The sequence below is a fragment of the Acomys minous genome (genome assembly GCF_964271855.1).
Source record: "Acomys minous genome assembly, chromosome: 6".
In the NCBI taxonomy this organism is placed as follows: Eukaryota; Metazoa; Chordata; class Mammalia; order Rodentia; family Muridae; genus Acomys; species Acomys minous.
The window spans coordinates 1,996,820-2,016,272 of NC_140487.1; the positions used below are offsets into that span (position 1 = coordinate 1,996,820).

Here is a 19,453-nt window from a genome sequence, read left to right on the forward strand (position 1 = left end):
CATTGTAACTGTGTAGACTAAGGGGCCACTGCCACCGTGAGCCTGGCGAATTCTTTCCAGCCCAGGATCAATTTATTTTGTAGCTGGGTCAGCAGCTCCTCTCAGTGACCCCAGCTCAGGCTTTGCACAGCTCCTTAAAAGTGATTTCACATGCGGTTCCGCTTTTGACTTTTCAAGACTGTCATGGAGTATGCTAAGCAGGGCATTCGGGTTTTTTGTTGTTGTTTATTTTTGTTTTGTTTTTGTTTTCAAATCAGGAGGTCAAGCTAAGAGTTCTAAGTGGCATCTTCTGGTTAATTTGTAAGTTATGGGAGTATCCCTTGAATGAGAACCCTCTGAGCCACAGTACCTTTTCTGCTCAATCATAACTCTTTCTTATTAGAACAGACCAAGGCAGGGAAGATGAAATAAAAATGTAGGATAGAGTAGTGGTGTGTGTGTGTGTGTGTGTGTGTGTGTGTGTGTGTGTGTGTGTGTGTACTATTAACAGGGAAACTATTTTTTTTAATTCATCAGAAAAGAACTTAATAAAAGAAACTGTTGTATGATTATTTAATATTGATTCATGTAATTATTAAAGTAGCACTTACTCCGTAATATGCTATCATATAAATAAAAGGCACAGAAATCAGTTAGATGGGCAGATATTAACCCCTAAACTATCTTGTTTATTTTCAATCCAAAATTCCCATGACTACTTGCACACGGTCCATTTGGGCTGCTTCTCTCTGTGATGCCAATCCTTAGAGAGAGCTCCTTCTGGCCACAAGCCTCTGGTTTCTGTTAACCCATGGCGGCCCACTCCTTCTGCCTCTTTCCTCTCCTCATGGTCCCTCTTTGGCTCCTAAACCTCTTTCTTGCCCAGCCCAGGTGTAGGCAACTTTATTTGCCAATCAGGGACAATTTGGGATTCAAGGTTTACAAAACGTCACTTTGGATAAGTGAAAATCTTCTCATAAGGATCGTGGGTGCAATCAGTTAACATTTGAACACACAGTATGTCCAGATCAACACCGACAGGAAGCTTTTAAAATCAAAAGTAGAGGAAAAAAGGACAAGTCATCAGATAAAAAGCTGAAGGGAAGCTGATAACAAAACTGTCTTAAACAAATGTAGCACCTCGGAAACACACGGAACGGGAGGCTTCCAGCCTTCTTCTGCCACTGGGATGGAGACTACACAAGGGCCTCTGCACAAACATGCCAGAAGTCTCTAAAGCGTAATATATTCAAGGGATAATTGTAATGCAAATTCTTTAGTGTGAACTTTCCCAGGGTTAAGGATCAGTTTGTGTCTTCTGTAGCTCTGGGCAGTGTAGGATGGCTAGAACGGAAGTGGGCGAACCCTGTAGCCAGTCGTCTTTGACGGACATCACGGGTGCCCGGAAGTCTAGCTTATTTTGTTCCCTACAGTTGCTGAATAAGCAAATATTGAGTTCCTGGATAGGAAGGAAGAAGTATCTCCGAACCTACTTGATGAATTGCTTCTTCGTGTTGGAAAGTTAACTTTCCTGGAAATCTAGATGTGCGAGAGGGTGAGAGCACGCCATCATAGAAGTCAGGAAGAGTACCGGGTGAGAGCAGGTTTTCCAGACACATTATAAACATCAAGTTTTTTTTTTCACTCACACCATTGGTCATTCCTGATGACAGAGTCCTGAAAAGGGTGAGGCATGGGGGTGTGTGTGGCTCTAAGCTCAAGGCCAGCCTTGACAATGTGGTAAGATCCTGTTTCAAAAGATTAAAAAGAGGGCAGAGATATAGTTCATTGGTAGAATGACTGCCTCCCTCAACACACGGCCTAGCGTATACTCTAGTAGTGAAAGAATTCTGGTCTCTGGAAATGTTCAATTCCTTGAGATAATATTTATAAATACTAGCACTGCTGACTACCATGAATTAGTATTATAAGTTAACATACCACACTACTGACTTCTCAGACAAGATCACATCTTTCATGAGATGCGGAGTTATAGGCTGCGCCAGTGCACCTATTCACCACCTCCTTCCACCGCTCCATCTTTCGGGAAAACCCTGTTTCCTAGCAATTATGTGTTAATTTCAGTATAGTGATTAATTACTTGGTTACAGTAGGTATTTATCTGTTTTAGAACTATGCTTTATTTTTATAGGATTGAACAAACCATTCTCTCTGTCTCTGTCTCTATCTGTCTGTCTGTCTCTCTCTCCCTCCTCTTCTCTTCTCTTCTTCTTCTTCTTCTTCTTCTTCTTCTTCTTCTTCTTCTTCTTCTTCTTCTTCTTCTTCTCTCTCTCTCTCTCTCTCTCTCTCTCTCTCTCTCTCTCTCTCTCTCTCTCTCCAGAAGCTGTGCCCAGGTGGCCATGTTTTTCTTGGTGGGAACCAATGATAGTTATGACCGCAATACATGGGCCCATCATTTAAGGCTGTGTGCTTTTGAACTTGGTCCTATCCACTGGCACAATTTATGGAAGTCAGTTTCTCCTTCAGAATGCCTGATCAAGGAGAAGAGAGCAGGCTTCTTCCTTCTGTACTTAAATGTATGCAGAACTCAAGTGTGAGTCACCGCCTCAAGTTGGCAGCCTCCCTGGTTACAGCAGGGCTTAAAAAAAAACAGTCTGGGAGAGTTGCCTCATGTGAAACAATACAGATAATGCTCTGAATTTAAAGTATGACGCTGGCACAGAGGGAGAGAGATGATAATGACTCTGAAAGAAGGTCTGTGTTGGGAAATTTAAGTCAGTAAATGTAGGTAGAGAAAGAAACCAGGCAGTGAGTGGAAAGATCCAATTACTTAAGCATGACATTTCAACTTTTGTCTGTTCTTAGAAGAATGTTGTTATAAAATATTCTTAAGGAATGTATATTATGCCCCCTAAACACGCTTACTCTCTTTCTCTTTGTCTGGTGCAATTGCTGTCATATAAGATGCACAAGCCATTACTCAACCTTGTTTGGGTGGGAGTAAGACTGCATTGAACATCTGGACACTTTAGGGGAGAAATTTATTCTGACAGATGCTCATCCTCCATTTTGAATTCAAGCCCTCCCATCTATCTGGGATTTCACCTTTCCTCCTGACTCTTCAAGGAAAAGACATCTGGACACAGAGTTGTCAGGGAAGCAGCACAGTCCGTGGAAGTCATCAGGGCTGACCCTCAAGTTTTCACCTACTGGGACACCAGGCGTCCTTGTCTGTAGCCAAACTTTTTGAAGCACTACAGGGTTTCTTCTTCATTCACCTTCACCTGTTTGGACCCTGGTCCATGCGTACCATATGTTTGTTCACTCCACCATGAGCACCGCCACAACACCAGGGGTGGTCTCTGTCTTGGCAAACATCTCTTCCCCTTCTGACTGCCTTGGCACAGCTATACGGAAGCAGCTGGTTCACCTCTAGGACTTAATCCTAAATAAGAAAAGTAAACTGAAAAAATATTAATGTGATTGTGTAATGCAATGGCTAATTCAACAATATGAATAATTACTAAGGCAAAATTAAATGTCTAGCAGTTAATTAAAAATATTGATATGAATTGCTATATTCCCCATTGTATCTTTATGAAGCTGCATAAAGCTGTGTTTCTCTTTAGGAAGTAGAGCGCCTCCAAATCTATTGAGCAAAACTAATTTTAACGCACACTTATCCCAAACGATTTCCTTCTTCTTTTTTGTTTTTGTTTATTTTTCTTAAAAGGAAGAGAGTATCAGTATAGTGTTTTTAGTATATTCTCTTACACAAATTGGTTTTGGAATTGAGCAAAGAAAATGGTTTTGTTTAAATTCTAAACTGCTAATTGGTTAACAAATGGCCAAGCCTAGTTACTTGGTCTGTGACTGCAGCACTGCGGGGTGGGGACTTGCGACCTACAGAGCTAAGCTCAAGTTTTAGTGAGAGACTCTGTTTCAGGTGGACAAGGCTGAGAGACGGAGCAGAGAACACATGTAATACAGTAAATAGCTAAGTAGATAAAAACTTTTTTAAAAAGAAAAATAAATGGCCGCTATAGCAGCAGCAACTTGTTTGCTGTTCACTTGAATAACACGATTTTAACGAGTCATAGCAGACAGGATCCATCTGTTGCAGGGACAGTGTTTTTCATATTTCCTCAAGCTTGCTATCCGTCACTGACAAACAAGAAGCCACTTTCTCCTGAGGCTGAGTTGGCAGTTATTTATATATTTAAACCTGTGTTATTTGTCATGCTCTGTAGGGCTTTAACATCTTAAAAAAAGTAAATTAGCTTCTGAGGAACATTAGCCTGTGTAATTGTATGTTGGTCCTGGAGAGACACAGACATCTGAGAACCTCATGGCCTCCTTGTCTCTCGTAAAATCCAAGATAAAAAGCGTGGGTCGTCATAAGCGTGTAGCATGGAGGCTCACTAGGACTTCCTTGCTGTTCTTTTATGTGTTGCCTTGTTTCCAGGGCCGTAATTAAAAACCAATTACAGCTGGAGAGAAACGAATCCCCCCATTGTTCTCCCCTCTGGATAGTAATTGTTCTGTTGTTGCGTTTCATTCCCTGTGCTGTGTGTGTGTGTGTGTGTGTGTGTGTGTGTGTGTGTGTGTGTGTGTCTTTTGAACATTATTAAGCTACCTTAGATTTCAGTATGGCTTCCGGCAAGGGAGAAATGCAAAATACCTGTAATACGTATAAGATGTTTCTAGCAATTATCTCACTATCTGTTATAAGCCATGCTGCACACCAGCTAGGTGTGGCCTGGCACGGGAGCGTTGTGTTTTCCCATGTGCAGCCACTGTGAGGCTCTGACTCTCACTGACGGTCAGAGTTGTCTCAGACAGGCTGACTGGACGGTAGAACGCCACACAGCCCCGTTCCTCAAACGTGCTCTGTGCAGGACGGAAGGCCTGCTTCAATGTGACGGATAGCTAGCCTTCTGTTGTGTTGTGGTGTTTGTACCAGCCAAAAGCGTCAAAATGTGTGTAAGTCGGTTCTTCTCCTCTTCTGAGTTTTTATACGATTAATTTTTGGTTTTCAGTTGACCCAACTGGCCTGGCTGCTGTCTCACAGGCAATGCTCTGGCCTCTCTTAGCGTCCAGGTCCACTTAGTGTGACGTCACACTTGGTCTGCTGTTAATGATATGCTTAATTATGCGGTAATGATGAATATCTTTGCAGGGAATAACTGGATTCATTCTTCCTGTTCTTTAATGTGATTTTATTTTATTGTAATAAGCTGGGGAGGGAAGCAAATTTTCCCACATTCTGAAAATGAAATTTAAAAGGCTAGTCAATAAGAGACGTCAAAAAGACGCAGTATAACTAAAGTGAATACTGTTTTTTAAAAGCACTCACAAATTTAGGTAAACAAGCAACAAGACAAATATGCAAAGGGTATCTGAGAGATATTTTAATTGGTTAATTTATCTTAATTTTCCACCCCATCCCTGATAGACATTTTTAAATGATAGAAGTCATTACTATTTTTTGATGGCTTGCTGTTTTTTTGGATCCGACTGAATGTTTAGGGAAGAGAACACAGAGCAAGAGTGTCCAGAGCAAGCATGTCCCTAATTGACACTTCCAGGTAGAAGCAGCTACGTGAAGACTCACCCTTCCTCAGGTTTTCCAGATTTATTTAAAGTTTAAATCTCAGGTCGCATCTTTCGTGTCATGAACTGAACCAAGAACTGAAAATTTAGAGACCTATGTGAACACTAGTGTAATACGCTAAAAGTTGAGTTCTAGTGGAATTTTCCTGAAAGAAGTTGTATAACTGAAACTTAATACCTACACACATTGACAAAGATATTGAAAATGAAAATAAAATGTCTATACCAAGTTATTAAACAGCACAAATAGAAGTCATAGCTAGTGAAAGCAAAAAGGATTATGAAGCCAGGTGGGGTGGTCCAGGAGTTAGTCCCAGTACTCAGGAGGATTGAGCAGGGGGACCAGCCTGGGATACTTTACAAAACCCCTTGTTTTCCTTCTCTTCCTACCTTCCTTCTCTCCCTTCCCACCTCTGTCCCTTCCCCTCTTCCCTCCCTTCCTTTCATTTGTTCATCCATATTTATCGTGTTGGGAATTGATCCTAGGGCTTTGTACATGCCAGCCAAGAGCTCTACCACTGAACTACATTTTCAGGTGGTGAAATCCTGTTTTAACAGTAAGAAAAATGTGACATTTATGAAAAAGGTAAAAGGGAGCAAAATTTATAAACAGCAATTTAGTAAAAGAAGGGAAAACCAATTTTAAAATTCCTTAAAAGGAACAGAAACCACTATTTTCTAAATAGAACGCCAGAAGAGCATATAGGACGTTTTCTCATAGTTTGAAATATTTGTTGATTTGATGATATTTATCATTGGAATTTTAATTTTGATTGTGTAAATATGCACATTGAAATAACAAGAATTATCTGAAAATTATGCTATGGCTTTTCCACCTTCTTCAACATGGTTGCTGACTCACAGTAGAGCCTGCAGATGCTGGGATTCCTCTCAGCTTCTGAGAAAAAGAGCTCCTTGTAAGCCTTTGCACACTCAGCTCATCCTGTCTGAGTGCTTCCTGCATCACATCCCCTCTATTTTCTCTACTAATCTTTAGTGTCAGTAACACAATTTGGGTAGGAAAAAATAAATCACTGGGAAAAACAGATTTGTTAGAAATAAATATAAAGTGCAGCTCAGGCTATGATTCTCACATTAGTTCTAAATTTATCAAATTTCTATTTATAGTTTTTCCTCACAAAATGTGTTTTGATATTCAAAGCTTGTGATGAACACTCCAGGATGGAAACATTTTCAGTTTTTATTGCATTTGCATGCAATGAAAATTTAGAAATGAAAATATTTTCCATTTTCCACTTGCATTTGCATAGACGATAAGGATGGGAGATTCTAAGTCACCTTGCTCCTTCCAAGCCCCGAGGCTTGTCAGAGCGGATGCTGGGTGCTAAATGTTATCCTGCCTAGGCTAGAATCCACTTTTGTTTTGAAATGCTTCTAGGTTCAGTTGGACTTTTACAAACGATGAGCTGTAATTTAGTTTATAAGTAATGGTGAAGAACACTTGTTTTATATTAGTGATACTAGCCTAGGAAAAGCCTTGTCAGAGTAATTCATTTTCCTTCTGATGAGTTAAGTTCTTGGTAAAAAAGCCCGTAATGCGTAACTCGGGCAATGCTATGCAAGAGCTCTGTTAACGAATACTGATGTTTTATTGATTGTTTATGAAGTGTTGAAACATGACCAGAGACTCCTGATTTATGAAAGACTTGAAATGAGCTGTCATGTGAGACTTTACCGCATCTTGGATCTGTTGTTTCAACACTGTCTAACGTGGTTAGTCTCAGATGATGTATTTCCTCTCCTATGGAAAAATATCCCCCTAGCCCCTTCTGCACGGGAAAAAAGTACCTCTACTAACACCAACATTTCAGAGGCTTTATTTAACATTTACAAACAGAGAAGGGCATATGTTTAGTATATTTGACCGATGTTTTTCAAGGTTCCCCTTAATATATGATAGTTTTCCTAGAGTGGAGAAAAAAACCAGGGCACTCATTGGGATTTCTTTATTTATATCCCCCCTTTTAATTAACAAGGATCCAGACCAGTTGGTTTCCAAACGTTGCCTTTAACTTAAGATGCATTAGATCTCTAGACCGTCTACTAAGAGGTTAGAGGGTTGAAGTCCAGCTTTTGTTTTAAAACGAGGGGTTTTTTATTATTGTGGTGGCAAGTTACGTGACTGAAAAAATGAATCTTGCTTATCCGGTAAGCACAGGCTGAGACCGCCTTGTTTTCCGAGTCCTGCTGAGGGCTTGGAGCTAGACCAGCTTGTTTCCCCAATGGTGTCCTACAGAGCAGAGGCTGCTTGCATTAATTGGAAGGCAGCAACAGAGGTCATCTTGCCTAGTCCCTGCCCTCATGAAGGATGGCCCCGAAGTCCTGCTAGACAGATTGTGACCTGCTTTAATCAGCCATTGGCATTGTACCCGCACCTGCTCTGTGACCCCTAAAATTGGGAAAGAAAAGTCAAAGACCAAGGCAGCCACGCAAAGGAATAGTCGCTTACACAGAGTCAACAATCATTTCCGGTTTTCACCTGGTAGTGAGTGCCACTCACAGACGCTGTGACATCAGCTTTCAAGTGTTTGCAGCGTACACCTGAGGCACTTTCTCTCTTTTCAAATGTTTAGTTTCTGTTACAGCAATGTTTTCTTCCGCCATCCCGACAAAACTATAATTCTTTGTTGTTGGTTTCCACGGATTTAGTCCCCACAGGATCCAGACAACTTTCCTATCTTCCTGTTACTCGTTTCTTCCTGTAATTCCCTTGGCTTCCTTATGGGCAAACCTATTTAGAAAACACTTTAAGTTTTACTCATCCTCTGCAGAACGGGATGGGAGGGAAATTTGGGTAGTCATGCAGTTTGGTACTGAGGTCAATGTCTGGCTCAATCTTTTTGTAACACACTGGGCCTGGAAAAAAAATCACAGACTTTCTAGTTTTAACTTGAAAAATAAGAATTGAAATGAGTTTATGAGCGTTGGCTTTCTCTGACTATACTCTGGATTGCTAAGTTATTATGTTTGTGCGCATATACTTCAGTACACACACTTCTCAACTGCAAATTTTAGGAACACGCCTTCGTGTGACTATTCATAATATGGTCTACTTCTGTTTACTTTATTTCAGACTATACTGTTTTGACACAATAGGCCTATGTCAAGAACTGTTCATTGGTTGTGCCATAAAGTTTAAAGAGAAGATAGAACTCGTGTGTGTGTGTGTGTGTGTGTGTGTGTGTGTGGTGTGTACATGTACAAGTATACATAGGCTTGAAAGGTATCAAAGAGTCTCCTTTATGCCTCTCCATTTAATTTTTTTGAGACACTGTTTTAATTAACCTTGAGCTTGGTCTTTGTTTGCTTGCTTACTGGGCTGACAGTCAGCTCCAGCTCTCCTCGTCACTCAGCTGTCCCCAGCCCTGGGGCACAGGTACACATGTCCATGCCAGCTTTACACACCAGTTCTTCGGATCTGAACTTAGGTCTTCCTGCTTACTCAGCAAGACCTCTTGTGCCCTGGGCCACCTCCCTTCCTGTTCTATGATGGTTCGCGATGTCGTTACAGCATGGACAGTTCTTCTGCTATTAATTACAGGAAAAAGGCCTCATGGCATATATTCTATAGCATATTCACCTATATTGAGACCATTTAAATAATAAAAGATTGAGAGTGTAGAGAATTAGGGAGTTTGAACTAGAAAAGGTAAAAGAAGAAACATTTTCCTTTCTTTTATTTACATTAAAGAGAGACAATAATATTTGCTGAGCTGTGGAGTTGGAAACTTGCAAAGAGGATGACTGGGGTGACGGTAATTCAGGGTTAGATGCTCCTATGCCGTTTCCTTCCCCAGTTCCTAGGTTGTACTTTATATCCTGGGAAAACAATCATAACCCACCACTGAACCTTGACCTTGAACATGAAAATGTTATCAATAAGAGAGGGTACAGTTTTATTATGCCAAGTGAGCAAATGAGTTTGCAGGTGAGTTCTGGTCGTGTCCTTATGACCTATATTAATCAAACAGAGGCATCATGTTGGCTGCCAAATAGGCTGTTATGTAGCTGTGTGTAGGAAACTGTATTTCTAGCCTGGAGAGTGTTGCCTGTTTCACTGATCTAGATCTGTGCAGATAAAAATGTCAGGGAGCTCGGCACTCCTTTTAGGGCCAGCTTCTGCTCCAACCCCAAGAGAAACCTAGTGGAACTTGTCTGCAAGCATGTCTCAAGAACATCCATACTTTATAATAATAATAATTATTATTATTATTTGGGTTTTTGAAACAGGGTTTCTCTGTGTAGCCTTCGCTGTCCTGGACTCACTCTGTAAACCAGGCTGGCCTTGAACTCACAGCGATTCACCTGCCTCTGCCTCCTGAGTGCTGAGATTAAAGCTATGTGCTACCATGCCCGGCTCATGCTTTTTATCTTTATCATTACCTTACTCCATAGCATGCTATGCTTCTGTGAAATCACCTCTAAATGGACCACTCCATCCATATATTCTTTGAAATATATTGTGTTCACAGAGAAAAGTTTTCTATATTTCAGGCAATAGTCGGTTTATTTTTTTCATAATAAGTTATTTTACTTTTTAACAAAATAAAGTATAACACAATAAAACAAAACCCATCTCATTTAAGTTGGACATGACAAACCAGCAGATGGAAAAGAGGCCAAGAGGAATCACATGAGTCAGAGACCCACTTGTTCATACATTCAGGAGTCTCATAAAAATACTGAACTGAACACTGTAATATATACACAGGCCACATGGTCCAGACCAGAGCTGAAGCTTTGGTCAGAACACGTGAGGCTTGTTCGCCTGGTGTCCCTGAACACCTCTGCCTCTTGTACCCTTTCTGAGTGGTTCGCCGAGCTCCATTGGGGTCACGGGGGTGATGGAGATATCTCCTTTAGAGACGTGTGGTCCATGGTCTCACTTTCTATATAATGTCTGGATGTTGGTCTGTGTATTTGTTCCCACTTACTGCAGGAGTAACTGTCTCTGATGATGGCTAAGGGTCCCAACTTTGTTTTCCAAATAACGAGTCAATTCTGTCTCCATGTTCTCCTGACCCAGGGCTCTTTCTGAGCTGGAACTCTGATTGTTTTGCTGTTCTCTGATTTTCCAGTGGTTTTAGGGAAAGGATTAACTTAATAGACTAGAGGTAGCCTCCTCCCTATCCCATATTTCTCTTAGGCCTTGCCAGACACTGTCTTGTGTCCTCTACCCAGCCTTGTCTCCTTTATTCAATACCTTGTGCTCGTCTTTACTCCCATTATTGGGTATTTGCCACTGCAAACATCTCTCTTTATCTCTCCTTATTTGCTCATGTCCAGCTAAGTAACTTCTGTGTTGTTCTCTTCTGCTCTGAAATCAAAAACTAGTCAGTAGTTTGGGGTTTTTTTGTTACTATCACATCCGAGAACTTAACAAATCTCACCTGAATAAAGATGTTTAAAATGATAATAATAACACTTTGTTAGGTATGATAGCTTATACATGTATTCCCAGCGCTTGGAAGGAAGATCTCAAGTTCTATACTAGTCTGGATTACAAGGAAGATATTAGAAGGGGTGGGTGAGAAAGAGAGAGAGAGAGAGAGAGACAGAGAGAGAGACAGAGAGAAACACAGACAGAGAGGCACACATACAGGAGACACATAGACAGAGAGACACACAGACAGAGAGACACACAGACAGAGAGACACACAGACAGAGAGACACACAGACAGAGAGACACACAGACAGAGAGACACACAGACAGAGAGACACACAGACAGAGAGACACACAGACAGAGAGACACATAGACAGAGACACACAGACAGGAAAGTCAGAGACAGAAACAGAGACACACACATACATAGAGAGAAAGAGGCACAGAAAATGGGTAATGAAATCCTCTTATGTAATGCTTAATATTTTCAGTATATTATTCAAATCGTCCCAAAATATACATTAACTCATTTAGTTATGACATCAGCTCTATAGAGTACATGCTAGTACCCTCTTCTTACAAATAGAAATATTGAAACACAACAGGTTGAGGGACTAACTTGAAACTCGGTAACAGGTAAATGGCAGTGCTAAGATCTGAACCACAGATGATTGGAAGAAGGGTGGGTGTCAGTTCTTGTGTGCGGAATAGATGCATGAATGTCTGGTCTTCCCTGGGTTTGACGTCTGGTATGATTTATTCCATCTGTGATTTGGACAGTACTGGACATTAAAGAAGGTTAAACATTTTATGGCCCTACATATTAAGTCATGATGTGCCACTACCTAAGATATCAGATGACCTACATTATTTTATTGAATCCTTACAAACTCCATGTAACACAGGTAGTAAATTCCAGTCTATAAATGAAGGACAATCACCTCTGAGGCAGTACCCACAGGATGACAGGCGCCTCTGAGGCAGTACCCACAGGACAGGCGCCTCTGAGGCAGTACCCACAGGATGACAGGCGCCTCTGAGGCAGTACCCACAGCGTAACAGGTGCCTCTGAGGCAGTACCCACAGGATGACGGGCGCCTCTGAGGCAGTACCCACAGGGTGACGGGCGCCTCTGAGGCAGTACCCACAGGGTGACGGGCGCCTCTGAGGCAGTACCCACAGGGTGACGGGCGCCTCTGAGGCAGTACCCACAGGGTGACGGGCGCCTCTGAGGCAGTACCCACAGGGTGACGGGCGCCTCTGAGGCAGTACCCACAGGGTGACGGGCGCCTCTGAGGCAGTACCTACAGGGTGACGGGCGCCTCTGAGGCAGTACCCACAGGGTGACGGGCGCCTCTGAGGCAGTACCCACAGGGTGACGGGCGCCTCTGAGGCAGTACCCACAGGGTGATAGGCGCCTCTGAGGCAGTACCCACAGGGTGACGGGCGCCTCTGAGGCAGTACCCACAGGGTGACGGGCGCCTCTGAGGCAGTACCCACAGGGTGACGGGCGCCTCTGAGGCAGTACCCACAGGGTGACGGGCGCCTCTGAGGCAGTACCCACAGGGTGACGGGCGCCTCTGAGGCAGTACCCACAGGGTGACGGGCGCCTCTGAGGCAGTACCCACAGGGTGACGGGCGCCTCTGAGGCAGTACCCACAGGGTGACGGGCGCCTCTGAGGCAGTACCCACAGGGTGACGGGCGCCTCTGAGGCAGTACCCACAGGGTGACGGGCGCCTCTGAGGCAGTACCCACAGGGTGACGGGCGCCTCTGAGGCAGTACCCACAGGGTGACGGGCGCCTCTGAGGCAGTACCCACAGGGTGACGGGCGCCTCTGAGGCAGTACCCACAGGGTGACGGGCGCCTCTGAGGCAGTACCCACAGGGTGACGGGCGCCTCTGAGGCAGTACCCACAGGATGACAGGCGCCTCTGAGGCAGTACCCACAGGGTGACAGGCGCCTCTGAGGCAGTACCCACAGGGTGACAGGCGCCTCTGAGGCAGTACCCACAGGGTGACAGGCGCCTCTGAGGCAGTACCCACAGGGTGATAGGCGCCTCTGAGGCAGTACCCACAGGGTGACGGGCGCCTCAGAGGCAGTACCCACAGGGTGACGGGCGCCTCTGAGGCAGTACCCACAGGGTGATAGGCGCCTCTGAGGCAGTACCCACAGGGTGATAGGCGCCTCTGAGGCAGTACCCACAGGGTAACGGGCGCCTCTGAGGCAGTACCCACAGGATGACGGGCGCCTCTGAGGCAGTACCCACAGGATGACAGGCGCCTCTGAGGCAGTACCCACAGGGTGACGGGCGCCTCTGAGGCAGTACCCACAGGATGACAGGCGCCTCTGAGGCAGTACCCACAGGGTGACAGGCGCCTCTGAGGCAGTACCTACAGGGCAGGCACCTCTGAGGCAGTACCAACACCGTGATCTATCTGCTGCAGGAGCAACATCTTTCTTGCATTTTTTATGTTTGGAAGAGGTGGGACTTAAATCTAGAGCCTTCTAGGATTACAGATTTTAACAGGAGGAAAATGGTGCTAAACAAACAAACAAACAAACAAATAATGAACTGAACTGAATGAATGATGTCAAGGACATTAGATTAAAAGTTAAATGGAAAACTCTTATTTCACAAAACTAAAAAAAATGATATTACAAGAAATTAACTTAAAATTAAATAAGGATTCTGAACAAATATTTTAGTAAACAGAAATCCCATGTTTTCAGATTGGAAATTAACTTGATTGCTATGTCAGGTTTTTTGTAATTAATAGTTGCATATTGATACAATTCTAATAAAAGCTTCACTTTTTTTTTAAAGTAGTGAGGCCAGTTTAGATATTTTAAGGTAAGAGTATGATACAACCAGTGAAGCAATAAGCTATCACTGAAATCACAGGAACATTAACGGTGGAGTATTGGCAAATAAAGCGACAAGTGGCTTCAGGTAGAAAGTTTGGATACATATATAATATATGTATAATTTTGATACATATTCAATGTGTCTTCATACAAATTGATGGAAAAAAGAATACACATTCAGCAAATACCATTGGCAGAACTAACTCACGGTTTGATGAACCAAATTGGCACCCCCAGACCTTGTCATAAGCATCACATTGAGAGCCCAGAAAAGAATTACATGGAAAAAATTCAAATATGTTCAATGATGGGAGATTCTACAAGAATCTTAATTAAAGATTAAAGACAGTATTAAAAGCCATACTTTCCTGCAATAAAGGGAAGTTCATCCTGTAAGTGGAGTGAATACAGCATATTAAAAAGAATAGATCACTTTAATGTTTTTAAAGAAAGAGACAAAGAAATGCAGTAAGGCAACAGACCGATATACAAATGGCGGCTAGGAAGCCGGCTCAGCTATGCTCTTTATTCTGTTCTTCATCCACTATACCCATACAATGTGATACTTTTGTAGTTAGAAAACATATGGAGATATCCAAAGCCAAGCCATAGGGTCTAAAGACTACGACATACTGAGTCAGCGTGGCACTTAAGTCTCCCTTATGTACCGAAATGAGAGTTAGGAAGGAAAATTTGAATTTATCTGTAGAGGATGTATCTTTAATATGCTTTCAGGAGGGAAAACTTCACTATTCATCAACTCTTTCATAGAAACTTTCAAATCAAAATTGTCTCCTATGTGCACAATCTAAGATAGATAATTATGTAGAAAATGCAAATGATTGGATTTAATCAAGCAGCCTTTTCTTTGTTTGGGGACTAAGGGATCTAGGTATGAAGTGACTTAGTCTTCTCAGTGTCTTTCTTTTAAGCTCACTGTTTTGCCTGAAGATACACTCTTAATTTTATTTGCCACTTAACTGAGGTTTTTCAGTGCCTTAGACACCCTGGGGCATTGCTGGAAATTTCAACACCTGAAGGGGACACCTGGCACCTGCCTGAAGCACTTTCCATTTTCTGCCAGACACAAAGGAAAGAGTTATTGTAGACTGGGGAGCTCTTCGGTGGCTGATTTACAGGTGTCTCCTGGTGTGTCTGTCCACAGGCAGCTAGGGAGCCTTCAGCTCTGGCTCCTGGAGCTAAATTACAGAAGAAAGTGGAGGCAGATGATTCTCAGCAAAGGGCCCTCACCTTCTCATTTCCTTGTTAATGCATAAGGCAGCAGTTCAAATTACTTCATTAGTCCAACACATCCATTTAAAAGTTCTTGGCAAGCTTGCCACAGGATCCATGAAGGGGGATCATGAGTGGAAATTCCTTTATGAGTTTGATATTATTTATCTGCAGAAATCCCATGGAGAGAGACATCAACAGATAATACATACTTACTAGGCTGCAGTGTTACAGCTTTATGAATAATCTACTTATACACTGGTTATTTTTCAGTCTTCTCACAAATATTTAGTCATTTCCTTTGTGTGTGTGTGTGTGTGGGTTTCAGCCATTTTGTCCAATTTTATTTCAAGTGCATAGTTGAAATTCACAAACAATATTCCATTATGGTTAAGGAAAATGCTTAAAATATTATAGAGCTGTATTCCACCTATGTAGTTTATTTCAAAATGTGTTTTTTGTCTTTTTATATTTGACAATACTCATTAGTATTTCTGTAAAGGCTCATATTCTGGACCTCTTGTTCTAGTACTTTCTTAAAGAAAACCATCCAGCCAATACATATTTTTTGAAAATTTATTTATTCACCTTATATCCCGAACACACTTCTCCCTCTTCTCCTCCTGATCCCACCATCTCCCCTCCTTTCCCCCTCCCCTTCTCCTCAGAAAAGGGGAGCCTCCACCCCATTACCAACTCACCCAGGCACCTCCATATGAAGACCAAACTGCCCATCAGTTACAAATGTGTGTGTGTGGGGGGGTGCTAGGCTCAGTCCATGCCTGCTTTCTGGTAGGTACTTCAGTCTCAGTAAATCCCCAGGGGCCTAAGTTAGTTGACTCTGCTGATATTCTTGTAGAGTTCTTGTTCCCTCCAGGGCCTTCTACCCTTCCCCCCACTCTTCCACAAGACTCCCAGACATCCATCTACTGTTTGGCTGTGGGTCTCAGCATCTGTTTCCTTACCCTCGCTTTGTGGAGTCCCCCAGAGGACAGCTGTGCTAGGCTCCTATCTGCAGGTATAGCAGAGCATCCTTAATAGTGCCAGGGGTTGGCTCTCTCCCTGGTGTTGGTCTCAGCTTGGGGAAGTCATTCATTGGCCATTCCCTCAAACTCTGTTCTATCTTTATTCCTTCACATCTTGTAGGCAGGGTAAACTTTGGGTCAAAGGTTTTGTGGGTGACTTGGTGTCCCCCTCCCTCCCTTGGATGTCCTGCCTGGCTATGAGGTGGTCACTTCCTTCATGTCCCCCACTGCTAGGAGTCGCAGCTAAAATCATCCTGTATCCTCCCAGGGCCTATCCTGGTGCAGGTCTCCAGCTTGTCCCAGAGATGCCCCGTTTGGTTTCCCTTCTGTCTCTCAGCCCTCTCTCCTCCTGCTCTTCTTTCCCCAGATCTGATCCCCACACTCAATCCTCTCCCTAGGGTTAGTATTCTGCTTCAGTCCACCTACCCATGATGTCATTGCTCACCTGCCATGGGGCGTGGCCCTGGACAAACCTCCAAGTGGTCTCTCTCTTTCTACTCTCTCCCCATCTCCTCCTCCTCTTCTTCTTCTCTCTCCCTCTCCCCCTCTCTCTACGCCTCTCTCTCTCTCTCTCTCTCTCCCTCTCTCCCTCTCTCCCTCCCTCTCTCTCTCCCTCTCTCCCCCCTCTCTCCCTCCCTCTCTCTCCCTCTCTCTCTCCCTCTCCCTCTCTCTCCCTCTCTCCCCCCTCTCTCCCTCCCTCTCTCTCTCTCCCTTCCCCTCTCTCCTTTCCCCTCTCTCTCTCTCCCTCCCTCCCTCCCTCTCTCTCTCCCTCCCCTCTCTCCCCCTCTCTCTCCCTCTCTTCCTTTCTCTCTCCCTCTCTTCTCCCCTCTCTCCCCCCTCTCCCTCTCTCTCCCTTGTACCCCCCCCCCCTTTCCTTCTTTCCCGTGCTTATTTAATAAACTCCTCTACAGCATACTATCTGCTGTCTGGTGCCTTCTATCTATCTACCTTCTATATATCATTGCTTTGATTATTAAATATAAAATTCATGGCTGGCTGGAAGCAGCTGAGATGGCAGTCGCATGCTGTCCCCACCCCCTTTCTGTCCTGTCCTGCACAGCAAAAACAAACCAAGCAGAGACAGACAGGATTGGGGGAGTGGGGACAGCAGTGGACGGGTGTGTGAGAGTGCTGGAACATGACCAGCAGGGCAGGGAGCCACAAGGGGCCAGGCTCAGTTGCAACAAACTGTTCTAGACCTTAACCACTATCCAAGGAAAAATAGAGGTCTGCATGCCTCTTCCTGCCAGGGTCCAGCCTGAGCCAGCTCTGCCAGGGACCTGTTTCAGATGCAGCCAAAAGACACCGTTGGTCTCAGAGCTCCTACAGTTAGGATGGGATGCCGGTCCCACAGCCTCACCTGTTGGCAAATTTGGCCTATGGATGTCAAAGTGCTCATACACAGGCTTGTTCTCTGTGCCAAGCCACTGGAGGTTCAACCAACACAAGAGCATTTCCAGCCTTCAAGCTGCTTGACCTGGCAGAGTACAGATGGCTCTTAGATTCAGCAGGGTGATGCTACAGGTCTGTTTTTAAACTCATATGGGTTACATAGCCATATGGCCAGTTTCTATCATGGGAGACTTCAGGTACCTTCCCAGCTGTCTTCATATGCAGGAGACCAAGCTTTTAACTGTCGGGTCTAGATATAGTCTACCTTGTTAGCATTCTTAGCTGAAGGACAGTGACTTCCTACAGCAATTTCACCTATTGCTTAAAGCTTCCAAGAAGGTGTTGCTGTTCCACAGAGGTCAAAAAGGCTTCTGCCTTTCCATACTTTCCTCAGAGTATTTGTGCTTTTAACACGAAGTTCTTTTCCCAAGCCTCCACTATGCTACATGTCCACTGCCTTTTTCTACAATGTGTACATGTCTAACAATGTGTATTTCACTGAAGATTACAAACAATGATGATGCTAATGTGTCTGAAATTTATCTCCCTTTATGAACTTAAAAAGATTCTTGTAAACTACAGGAAATCCATCTCTCAGGTCAAATGAAATCCAGATAAGTAATGCAATCTAAAAACCTAAGTTTCTCACCCATTGCATATCTCTGAGGGTGGATTCCTCCCTCATCTTCACTGTTTTTTGGGGCTCCCCTCTTCCTAACTACCCAATTGCCACCTTTCTGCACCCAGCACCAGCTGACAACCCTGGTCTGCATGACTGACTCTTCTCTCGCCTCTGTTTGGTTTGTGACTGTTGTGCAGGCTACAAGGAGCTGGGATGGAACGGAGCTGCTGCGGCGCCGCAGCGCAGCTTCCCTGTCTGTGCAGAACTGAATCTGCCGCCAAGCAGTAGCCGCCATGTTAAAGGTACCTTTTTTCCCTCCAAGTCTGGCCATATGACCCCCTGCTTCCCGCCGCTGCCCCAGCCCCTCCCCCTTCTCAGGCATGCTGGGAGATTCAGTGGATGTGTGCATGTGTGCAGGCCCGAGCCTGGCCTGCTGAAGGCCTAGGGGTTGAGTCAAGCCCCACAGTAACTGGCTCTGGTTTAACAAGTCAATTGCACCTGCCTTCTTTTCTCTAAAACCCAGCTTTAAAGAGTCAAATGCACCTGGCTTCTTTTCTCTAAATCTATTTTCCAATTCCTAAAAATAAAAATTATCTCTGATTTATTTTCTACTCTCTCAAAACAACAACAACAACAGCAACCAAAACAAAACAACAACAAAAAACACCAAAAAACAAAAAAAGTATCAAACCCATTAGGCAGGAAGGCTGGAGTTGAATCCAGGTTAGCTGATGACAGGAGAAACAACATTTATCTTGTTAATTTGAGTAGACCTTTATAACTTTGAAATAAACACCATTTAGAGCCAGGGTACAGTACAGACTTGGTGTAGCTGTCAGTCGCTGGTCACTGTGTGGAGGTTAACTCAGCTCCTAACCTTCCCTAGCCCGCCCTTTGGCAAGCTTGGCTCGGGAGTGGGAGCAGCGCGCATGCGCATGCTCACTGAATCTCCCAGCATACCTGGGAGGGCAGGCGCTGGCCACGGGTGAGAAGCTATCATGTAGCCAGACTTGGAGAGGAAGAGCAGCACCCTCAACATGGCAGCTACCGTGCTAATTTAAAAACTCAGGGTGGCTGAGCCCTACAGACAGGGAAGTGGAACTGCAGTCCTGCTTTGTGTGGCCTGTATGCGTGACAGGATCAAAACAGAGACGCACTCAGGGTAGAGTGTGGAGAGTGGAGCAGCAGCGGATGAACAATCCAGTGGGATGGGCGTTCCGGCCTCCCTTGGAATCAGAGACCATCTGAGACAATACGTGTGCATCAAGAGTCCAATCAGAGGAGAGAAGCACGCTTAAACCCAAGGGGCCGACGGGAGAGCTTAGCAAGGGTAAGTAGGGGTTTGCAGGTAGCTTA

General features: G+C 44.1%; 1 protein-coding gene across 10 annotated transcripts in view; it reads left to right on the plus strand.

Moving 5' to 3' along the window:
- GRM8 (glutamate metabotropic receptor 8) overlaps window positions 1–19,453 on the plus strand; it is an 855,522-nt gene that overhangs the window by 528,746 nt on the left and 307,323 nt on the right. Inside the window, exon 1 of one of the 10 annotated variants that reach the window (XM_084788020.1) lies at window positions 19,167–19,427. The exons of the other annotated variants lie outside the window; for them this stretch is intronic. The gene's annotated coding sequence lies outside the window, so the exon portion shown is untranslated. Of the gene's footprint in view, window positions 1–19,166; window positions 19,428–19,453 lie in introns of those variants that run through there. 10 annotated transcript variants of the gene reach the window in all.